The sequence below is a fragment of the Rhynchophorus ferrugineus genome, unplaced genomic scaffold (assembly GCF_030347505.1).
Source record: "Rhynchophorus ferrugineus isolate W39M unplaced genomic scaffold, kcgeb_rfMv2 rfM1, whole genome shotgun sequence".
Classification (NCBI taxonomy): Eukaryota; Metazoa; Arthropoda; class Insecta; order Coleoptera; family Curculionidae; genus Rhynchophorus; species Rhynchophorus ferrugineus.
Genome location: NW_027472580.1, coordinates 19,542,452 through 19,554,792, shown reverse-complemented (window position 1 = coordinate 19,554,792; position 12,341 = coordinate 19,542,452).

Here is a 12,341-nt window from a genome sequence, read left to right as displayed (position 1 = left end):
GTGTTTTGCTTTATGTCTAACATGATGTTTCCAATTTAATCTACCGTCAAGATGGATTCCAAGGTATTTAGCTGATTCTGCTTGAGGAATCGGGCATTCCTTGAGTTATATAATTAAGTTTTTATTATCTTGCAATGCATTTATAGATTTTGCCGATTTGTAGATCTTGTTGACGGCCACTTGTACTTTTTCTACTACCCTAAGCAGAGATTTTTCGTTTGCCATAATAATTGTGTCGCCAGCAAAGGTTTCAAGTAGTGTTTCTTTTGTTGTTGGAATGTCAGCAGTGTAGAGCAGATATAGGAAAGGTCCCAAGACGCTACCTTGTGAAACTCCAGCCGAAAGAGTTTTAAATGTCGAGAATGGCGTTCATGCGATACTCTAAATTTTATTCCGAAAATATATGACTCCAGCAATTGACAATGGTTACGTGGTAACAATTTGCTCGTTTTACAGATGAATCCTAAATGCCAGACCCGATCAAAATCTTGTTAGACATCCAGGAATATTGTAGGGCAGTATTTCTTTTCCTCAAACGCATTTTTACTAGCCGCAGTTACTTTATGCACTTGATTGAACCAGACCTGACATATACATAATATTTATTTTTTAATAGTCTTCAGCCGCCATTTACTTATAGAACAACTGCAATTCTTCGCGGAATAGATTCGTAGAGCGTCTCAATGATTTCCAACGAAATGTCCCATTTTTACACCAAAAACATTACCCCAATGGTGTTGGAGATTGAAACCTACTCCTCATTTTCTACTCCAAAATTTGCCGTAACGGTTCAATTTTCTTGAGGTCTGCTGATTGTGCCTGTGCACATCATACATTTCAAATATGGCAACGTTATGCTAGTTATAGTAAGAATTTTATCCTTGAGGATGTCAGCGCAGTATTGTGTCAAGTGATGTGATTGAGAGGACCAACTTAAAAATTAAATAATTATTTAAATAATTTAAATACCACGTCGTAGGCTTTCTACATACATAAATCCAACTGTAGAAAACAATGTAAATGATGATTCATTGCATCATACCACATTCCTCCAATCATCAAGTGTCAGTGTTTTATGATCGTTGCACCGCTTATTTAACAGCTTAGTGTTGGTTTCCGTAATAAAGGGTTTCGCAGTCGCAGTCTTTCCATGAATGTTAGTTTAGTGGAGGCTCTACATTATTGGTTTTGCCGAAATAGTGTTTCTTTGGTGAGTGTTGAGTTCTAGTATCGTTTCTTATCGCGATGGTTTTATGTTGTTTGGCCAAAATCCTTTTTAATGTTTGTTGGTCTCTGTCAATTAAACGGTTGATGTGCTTTTGTTATAGACGTTCATATAGACCGCTCATTGATCAAGTTTTATGATCATTGCAGCATTTCATTCGTAGCTTAATGTTGGCTTGCGTTATAGAGACTTACCACGTAAACTGAGTAATGCATACGCATCATATTATTTACATGCAACAAGCATTATCAACATGTACTATGTTGTATGGCGTTCATATTATTTTGTGTATACTCTTGTAGCGATCGCTACGACCCTTTAGGCCAGGACGCATTCACCTACAGCAAATTCGAAGTTTGGCAACGCTGGTGGATCGGTACCATGCGGTTCCCGTCTATAAAAGACCACCACGATAATGTCTCGCTCTCTTTTCTTTTCTCTCTCCCTTGTAACAGTACGACTTCCACAGCGCTACCGTACTTCCTTTACCTTAACCTAATATCCTGTCCATTCTCCCGTCGACTACATCGACCATTCATTCAATATCGAATTAAACAAATTTTTATTCAACCAGTGTTTTCAGTTCTCGTGCGACTTCCTTCCACAAAATAGTAGTCAGTGTTCGGACAAACAATTGCATCGACAGCCACACATTCAGACTGATCCGACGAACATTCCTACACTCTATATGTTTGTACTTCTACCTACATTGAAGAACTTCTCGGATAGCTCATAAATACAATTGCCATTGTAAATATCAAACGTCTTTAAACGTTTTAAACGATTTTACTCATAATTGAACACATTCGCAGTATTTAACATATTTATTGAGTAAATACTATTGAGAAAATAGTATTTAAAACTAACAAAGTAAAACAGCCTTTGATTTCTAAAATGCGAATGCTTTACATAACTCTTACCGTCAGAGAATGTTATATTTTCCAACTTTATCATAAATATGTCCTAATTTTCTTATGCAATTAATAAGATTCGGGATAAGGCGGTGACAGTAACAAGTATTCCACAAACGATACTCCTTTTAATAAATAAGAATTTGTAGGGCGTAATCCATTGAGAAATCCCTCACGAAATTATTTTGCAAGCCTTATTTGAAAGCCGAATTATACCTTTAACCAGGGGTGTTGGCCACCGAAAAAAATTTCGATATATCGTTTTCGATATTTGTTAAAAAATATCGAAATATCGGAGGAAAAAAATATCGATATTTTTAGGAAAAAATAAAAATAGTGAAATATTAGCCTAAAGAAATATATATGTTTTCTAAATCTCTTAAGGAATAACGATAAACCTTTAATATTCAGTGCTAAAATTTGCTAAACCTTTAAAATTATATTCTTAAAAAATATCGAAAAATATCGGTTAAGAAAATATCGATATATCGATATATCGGCCAAAAATATCGATTTTTTTTTCATAAAATATCGATATATCGATATTTTTTTGTATCCCTACTTTCGACAGAGTTTTGTAGTGGAGAATTGAACGGGGTAAGATCCGGGCTATATAGTGGATGCGTCAAAACTTTTATGTAGATCATATATGTTATTAAAATTCTTAAACCCTATTCTTAAAATGTAATTTAATTAGATTATTTAAAGCGATTTTTTCTGTTATGTCGGTTATTGATATACATCGATTATGCACGTCATTATTTGAAATATCTTTAATTAAATTTAATCTTATCGCTTAAATATTCAGTTCAGATTATAACATGCATATTGATCAATATTAAGCCGTCATCAGTAATTTGTTTAATTTGAATTTTAAATCAAGAAAAAATGCTATATGAAAAACGCTAATGGTATATCCTCAAGTAATTAATAGGACATATTAAAATAAATTTACCAGGTGTGTCGGTAATTACTTTACGGTTTTCGTAACAGATTTATTAGCCATAAATATGCAATGTTTTCACTTGATGTATTTGTAATTTTATTCTATTGACATTAACCTAAATACTTCACAAGTTATATTTCAATAATATAACAGCGTTACGTAGGCTGGAAATATTTGAAAAGGAGGAATTTCAGGAGTTAATGAATGAAGACCCAACACAAACCAAAAGATAGATGTTATATGGACTGAATAACAGGTAACGGGTGATGAAAATTGAATTGTTAAATAATTATGTTGGTGTCGTATATTGTGAACTGTTGAAATCTGAACAAACACTTAATTCTTAATACTTGTTAAGATTGTTACCGACAACAAATAATCAATTTGAACGGTAAAGGCATCAGACGGTGGTAAGAAGTGTTGAAATCACTTAGATGCGAAGTATTATCGCACCCGCTCTACTCTCCAAACTTGACTTCTTGCGATTACCACTTTCGGCATTGATGGAGCACGTGCAGGGCAGCACATGAAATTATATTATATTATTATATCACAATTATATTATTTTGATGTGTTCGTCAATTGTGTATCTTGCTATTTGGTGATTTGGTGTCAGTGACTAAATAATATATAGGCTGCCAACATCGACATCATTCTTACTGAAAACGCATATATAATGTATAATGTGGAGCAAAAGTCCCGCTACCATTTTCATTGCGCGCTATCTTGGTTATGTGACATTTAGCTAGTTTTATTAAACCATTGCGTTGTGTAGATATCCAAATTATTATGGATAAATATACGCCACAAGAACGAGCAGAAATAGTGACAATATTTAATGAAAATAATCGGTCCATTATTACCACTCAGCAGAAATTCCGTCAATGGTAGCGGGACTTTTGCCCCACATTGTAAAATTTAACTAGTTTTACTTACTATTTAAATTATTATTTGAATAGTTAAATATATTTCAAATCATAATATCGTGTTTTTTTTTCGAACGACAAAACATTGAAAAACCTGACATTGTCATTCTCAATCTGACCTACATAATTTTTTTCCTCCACTTTATTTAAGGTTTTTTAAAAGTTAGTCTTTACATTTCTAATGTTATGTTATACCCATTCGATTGCGAGAACTATATTGTAAATACTTTATAAAGAATTCTAATATTAAAAAACTTTAGCTGTAATATTAAATAACACTTAAAACTGTTAAAAAAAACAATTCCTTTCTAACAGATAGTTTTTTTTGTATTGTATATACATATAAATTTCATGGATCGATTTTTTCATTCACGTTTTGTTTTTATTAAAACTTTTATGTCACGTTATTGGATATCTTTAATAAACCGTGCATATTACAAAAAAAAGTTTTTTAATTGATACAGTATTGTTGTGTTATATGCAACATAAATCCACTTTCAACGAGTCATCTGATATCTGAGCGGCATGTTAAACATTTGACATAATTTTCCTTAGTTTGTTTTCTCAAAGTGGCGATATCAGATTTTTGTAATACGAGAATTCCACGTTCTATTGTATCAAGTTTCTTTGAAATCGATTGATATCTGTCAGTTGTAATCAGTTATTAATTTTTTTTATATACCAAAAGGGAATTTTAATTGTTCAGATTTGTTAGAGTAAATAGATATAATATAGATTATTATTATTTTATATTCTTACACATTTTATTTTAATTTCTTTTATATCATATTTAGTTGGTTAGTTGTGCCCATGCTAAGGTTCTGAATTATTATCAATGCAAGATTTGACGAATGTCAACATTAGATTATTTTTATTGATATATTAAACTCTAGAAATGATCGAATTAGTTCTGTTAATTTTTGTTATATGTTAATAATCTGTACATTGCTGATTGATATTTACAAATAAAGCTAGATGAAGCAGATTAGTTTCTGTAACCTTGAGATATGAGTCCTCGATCTTGAAAGTATGATTTGAAGGTTAGTTAAAAGAAACATAAATAAGTAGAAATCATCTAATACGACTCGCGATAATCTGATTTGTACAAATAAATTATGAATATGCAACTTATTTCTTGTAGTATATAATGATCTTGTTTTGAATAATCACTATCTCTATTTGGTTATGTAAACGCGCTCTTCAGTTATGTTAATTGTGTATGGAACAAATATTTAATCAGCAATGTCTTATGTATCACTAATATCTCGATCTTTCTCCTCCTCAAATAATCAATTAATATTTAATTTCAAACATCGTGTAAATTGGCGTTTACTCCTATGCTCTCGACTCTATTCTTTTTTGTTCCACTTAAAGGCACTAATAAAGTTACCATCCAAGTACTCACTGGAACGTTGCTTTTCGGCAATACTAGAATGTTTTCTAATGAAAATATTTTAAAATACTTATACTTGATATTTTAACCAAAATATCGAATAACAACATAAAAGTAGTTTTAAAAATAATATTAAAGTTTTTCTATCATTTTCAATTTTTTTATCATTCTCTTAGGTGTTTACATGTATTTTGATTAGCGATATCTATTAATCAACCTAATATAACTATTAAAATCGATGCCTTTAACATTTATCTACATAAAATAATAGTTTTGTTTTCCACTAGTAGTACTAGTATTAATTAGTTATGCAGTGTATACAGACTAGCGTTGGGAACTAATGACTGTTTAGTAACTTTTAACTTCTTTTAGTCTCTATATTCAGTTCAACTGATTTTACTACTTTTTACTGTTGTTTATTGTTGTAGTTTAAGTTACTATTTTCGGATCTATTAGTTTCATTTGACTAATTCTTTAAGCGACTTCTAAAAACGAAGGTTAAGTTACTATTTTCGAGGTGTTCATATTGGAACCAAATTAGGATCTGATGTATAATGTATAATATTATATATTACATTATAATGTTCATAATGTTATTGCTGAACTGATGTGACGAAAAATCGAAAGTAACCGAGCCCAAGCAATACAAAAATAATAATATAATGTTGTGAGATATACACAAAATTAAATTGCAAACAAAACAGATCTAATTTGTTGCTCGGCACTGACTTCAAAGTCAGTTGGTAGTAGTTAAAATAATATTGTAAGTAGATAAATAGGTGTAGGTAGGTTTTAAGCTAAATTGTGTGTATATAGTAGAATATAAAATACGTGTAGTCGATAGGTTAAATAAGTTTTTTTGTTTATTTTTATTAAGATTTTACAACGATTATTATGTACATATTTTATTTTGAAACGTTTTGAGTTTTGAGTTTTTTTTTTAAGTTTTGATTATTTTTAATTTTTAGTGAGTTCCTTATTTACTTTTTGAAGTCGGTTCAATGTTTTGTTCAAAGTAGTTTATAAAGTTCTGGCTTTGTTGTTTTAGCCCCGAAAATAATATGCCGAATTTATTTTTACATATATTTATATGTATTACAAATCATTATATGTTTTGTATGCTCTATTATTGTAAATAACATTATATTGTTCATCAATATCGCAGCATTATGGAACTTTATTTTTCAAGATTATTTATTAATATAATAAGCTAAAAAGACTGACTGCTTGACTGCATTTATGTTATCTTGGTGTCTTTTTTTTATTGACCTTTTCGATTTTCTAGTCTCTCGATATTTGTTCAAATGTTTTGAATGTTAAAACTTCTTTCGTGCTAGTTTCAATGAATGATAATATTTTTAATAATAAATATTCCTTGTTGATGATTAATAAAATTATTATTGTATTTAACAAGGTTAAAAGGTTAAAGATAATGATCGATTGAGATGTTACGATACAAATATTTAATGACCATTACTCCATTCCTCATTACAGTAAAGTTAAATATATAAAATATAAAATTGATTTTACATAATTCAAAATGAAACTGTTATTTTGAAGCTAATAAATGAGAGCAATTACCTATATCTCTTTTTGTCAAAGAAAGTTCGAAAATAAATACTTACATCTCATGTACATATACATGTACATATACTTACATCACTTATGGCACGGTTAAAAAAATTAATAAGCACATATTAGAATGAAATAGAAATAAACGAAAAACTTTTATTAGGTCATTGTTAATTTCCGAATATTTATATGCGATATTTTGGATCATTAATCCATTCCTTTTTTTCATACGGCCTAGTTGGTAAGTACCAATTTAAAATTATCTCCGTTCTTTCCTCTCTCAAAATGAATAGGGAAAGGAAAGGTACATCTTCGTCTGTTATCATGAATAGAGAAATAGTCAGCATCTGACTGAAAAAGTAATTACTATTTTCAGTCGTTAGTTTTTTTACTATCGACTAGTTGACTGTTTTGAGACTGTCGACTGTTTCAACTATTTTCAGTCAATAGTTCCCAACACAATTTTCGACTTTCATTGTTTTTGTTGTTTGATTTGAAGAAATCTTCTGAAGTCGAGGTTCATCAGACACTTTCAGAACATTATGGTGATGATCTTCTGTTATATTCCATTGCCTAGTTTTGTTTTCAACCATTTGGCAATTATGATTTTGATGGCAATGAATTTGGTTCAACGAATACAATGAATTGCAAGACAATCCCAATCCAAACACTTAAAAAGTATTTGTAGAAAACTTAGCCGTCGATGAATTAACTGCTTCAATCTTGGGCTAGACTAAAGTGTCACTTACAATGACACTAAAATGGAATATTTACGCTTATAAGGCTATAAAATTCGATTGAAACCATTGCCATTCAGTACGCCCGTTAGAAAATGATAACTTTCCGTTGAATACAAACAATTTGTCGGCTAAGAAAAAGAAAAACAGCTTTCCAATAAAATCTCTATATTATTAAGTCGGTAAACGATTCTGCGACTGTCACAACTGAAAGGTTCCGATAATGTCGAACGCGATGTGTGATATGCACATAGTCGTAAAACACGGAAGGAAAGTCGTTTGATGAGAGTATCATCATTATTTTACGTAATTGCTTTATCGCATACAAAGTACTACTTTAATCAGTAAATAATTCTAGTCACGTAACAGCATTTCTGCTTCTAGTTTATTTATATAGTCAATCCTAAATTTCAAGGACTAAACATTACGTCAGTAAGGTTCTTCGCTTTTTAACCGACTTCAAATTTCTCCGTCAAATATAGGCCGATCTTCAAAAATCTTTTTTTATTCGAAAGAGTTGCAGTTGCTAAAACACTACAACAGAGGAGAAATAAAGTAGCTCAAGTTAAACTTCAAGAAACAATGTGTGAAAAGAAACAACCGAAAAAATATAACAACGTTAATGGTGAAATGACTTATGCCCAAAGTGTCAGTCAAAATAACCAAAGAGATACTAAGGAAGATGAAGCAACCACCAACGTATTGCTACTTAAATTAATAGGAAAGCTGGACAGACAAGAAAAAATGATCGAATATTTTTCCGAAAGGATTGAAAAACTATAAATGAAAAACGTTAGGCCTGTGGCCCCAAAAACCCGAAATGGTAAATAAAGATATCCGAATAGCAATTTGGAATGCTAATGGAATCCAGCAACATCGCGCTACCCTACAAGTATTCCTAGATATGCATAAATATTTGCCTAATATCAGAAAACCATTTAACAAAAGAATCCTTTATAAAATTTAGAGGATACACATTTGATCATACCATCCAGCTAACACCGCAAGAGGAGGAAGTGCAATAATAATAAAAAAGAACATTTCCCACTATCAAGAATCCGGGCTCAGTACAGTAGAAAATCATGTAACAGCAGTAACTATTGAATCAAGCAGATACAAGGTTACAATAGCCGCAATTTAATGTCCTCCAAGATACAACCAAAAAAAGGAAAATTATTTGAATGTCTTAAGCAACCTGGGAGGAAAATTTATAATTGGAGGTGATTTCAATGCAAAAAATACAAGATGGGGATCCGGAATAACAACAACTAAAGGCAATGAACTGCATAAAGCAGCTGCTGAACTAATATGTAGCTATATGTAGGACCCATTAGACCTATTAGTTTTCTTCTTAGTAAGAAACATAACATCCAACTATATAAAAGTCGAAGAAAGTTTTGAGCTAAGTTCAGATCATACGCCAGTGATTCTGACGTTGAGCGAAAATATAATAAGAAAAGAAAGAAACCCAACGTAAACCAACAAGTGTACAGACTGGGAAGGATTTGCTGAAGAATTAAACAAACGAATTCAACTATATGTACCCCTCAAGACAATTGAGCAATTAAATTTTGAACAGAAAAATTCGTAGTATATATTCAACAAGCTGCTTGGTATAATACTTCAGAAATTAAGAGTACAACTAAAGGAATTAATTATCCAATAGCAACAAAACAGAACACCTGAAAATAAAAATAGTTTAATCAATATAACCCAAAGACTGAAAAGAGAAATACTGGAAATTAAAAACAAAACCATAAATGACTATCTGAGAAATTTAACAGATGATAAAGAAACCGATTACTCAATCAAAGTCACAAAATCCACAAAAATATTTAAAGCGCTCATCTCTACATAGTCCACCTATAAGAGAGCTATGTGGGAATTGGGCACGTGACAATCACCAAAAAGCCGAAGCATTTGCTGTATATCTAGAAAAAACTTTGAAACCGAACGAAACTAATATTGAACATAATTTGCGAGACATAGAAGCTGAAAATTCGATGATTGAATTAGTCACGCTGATAGAGTTAACCAAAATTATTAAAACTGACATTAACACCAGGAAATCACCAGGCTATGATTTAATAACAGGATAATTACTGCAAAATCTACCAATAAAGGGAATTATAAAATTCACCAAATTGATCAATAGAGCATTTAGATTAAAACATGTCCCACACATTTGGAAGATGACGGAAATTATAATGATCCCAAAACCTGGGTTAAAGTCAGCAAATGAAATAAAAGCCTATAGACCTATATCATTGCTACCAGTAATATCTAAGATTTTGGTAAAACTTCTGTTGAAAAGAAAAAAAACTAATCATAGAGAAAAAAATCTAATACCAACACACCAGTTTGGGTTTATTAACAAGCACTCAACAATTGACCAGGTCCACAGAAAAACAGACGTTATTGAAAAAGCCTACAAAAGTAAAAAAATATGCTCAGCATATTTTTAGATGTAGCACAATATTTCGATAAGATTTGGCATGAAGGCCTTAATCATAAACTGCAGAAAATGCTACCAAAACAACACATCGAATTATTAAAATCATACATTATACAACCAGAATGTTTAGAATCAAACAAGAGGAAGCTTACTCTACAATAAAAGAATCTAAAGCAGGTATACCACAAGGAAGTGTACTGGGACCAATGTTTTATCTATTCTACACTTGTGATATACCATAAACGGAAAATATTACGATGGCTACATTTGCTGATGATACTGCTATTATAGCTGTCGGAGACAATAGTGACAATATAAATAACTGGACAAAAGCTTGGAAAATAAGAATTAATGAAAGTAAATCTGTACATGTGCAGTTCACCCATCAACAGATTGTACAAGCACCCATAACATTAAATAATACTATCATTCCATATAGCAGCAACGCTAAATATCACGGAATGAACCTCGATGTAAAACTTTGCTGGAAGGAACATATAAAGAAGAATAGAAAAGAACTGGAATTGAAATATAGGAAAATGTACTGGCTAATTGGAAGAAAATCACAATCACCACTACATACAAAATTGCTATTATATAAGCAAATATTGAAACCTATATGGACATACGGAGTTCAATTAGGGGGATGTTCTGCAAAGAGTAACATAAATAAAATACAAATTTTTTAGAACAAAGTTATGAGAGGTATTGTGGGTGCACACAAATACTATAGGACTGATTATTTACATCGAGACCTTCAGATACCTACAGTCAGTCAAGAAATCAATCAAGAATTGCAAGTGGGAATGAGAAAAGAATCCATTCTCAGACGAATATTGAAATATTACAACTATTGGATACCTCCAGAACAGGACTCAAACCATCTGATCTTGTGTAGTGTTGTGTAGTGATGTGCATATATTAAAAAATTCAGCAGTGACTTGTATAAACATTATTTCACCAGAGACTAAGATAGGGCCGATGGGTCTTCCTAGTTATATATTTAGATTTGTTATTATAAAGACAAATTCTAGGTTAGACGGAAACGACTAGTAACAATCACTACATAGTATAAAACAAAGTCGCCTTTTCTGTCCCTATATCCCTATGTGCGCTTAAATCTTTAAAACTACGCAACGGATTTTGATGCGGTTTCTTTCAATAGATAGAGTGATTCAAGAGGAAGGTTTATATGTATAATACATGCATAATATACTAAGGCAACATTGCTAATTTTAGAGGTTTCTAACGTATGAGGTGATGTCGTAAATTAACCTATTTTTTAAGGCTTATTTAGCAATTAGCAAAAACGCTGCCTAACCCTACGAGTTAGATCAAATTAATGTACTACAGTATTGTACACCATAAAAAGGTCTACAAAAAAGTCCGCGATGGTATATGTTTATCTTTTAGGGATAACCCACATTAACCATTTTTATTGTTTACTTTTTACGTGAGAAAATGGCTTATTTACGAAGCTATTTTAAGCAATACGGCATTAATCCTTATCGAATTAAGTACCTTAAATACAGTGTGCAATTAATATAGATCAATATGGTTCCTTACAGCATGTAAATTAAACAAATATTTTCGGAGATATTACAAATTTAAAATTTGCGTTTAAAAATGTGAAATGTAATAAAAATTGTATGAATTTAGATAATCCAAAGATAGCAGGAAATCTTCATAGTAAGTATAGGGGAAGAGGAATTGTTTTACTCCAAATTTAATGCGTGCAGGCCAAGGGCAGTAATAAATGAACCAAAAATACTGGATCGATTGTAATCATGTTTTCATTGAGTGACATAGGCATATATATTTTATGCCCGTGCAAAGTCGGAGCGGGCCGCTATGTTTTTATATACAACGTTCATATTTTTTCTGTAGTGTATTTAATTTAGTATCAGCATTGCACCCGTGCGAAGCCGGGGCGGGTCGCTAGTATATTAATAAAACAATTAAAAAAAATCGAAAGAGTGCACTTCCGAAATGGTTCCATTGGAATGAAATCACGATCTGTTGGGGCAAGGGAAAAGGTAAATTGAATGAAAGGGAAGGGGTAAATTGAGGGAAACGTTCAAATTTAAAAGGCACGTACAACATTTTCATCATCATTTATTTAAAATAATTAGATAATGTTATTGCTGAGCTGATGTGACGGAAAATCGGAAGTCGT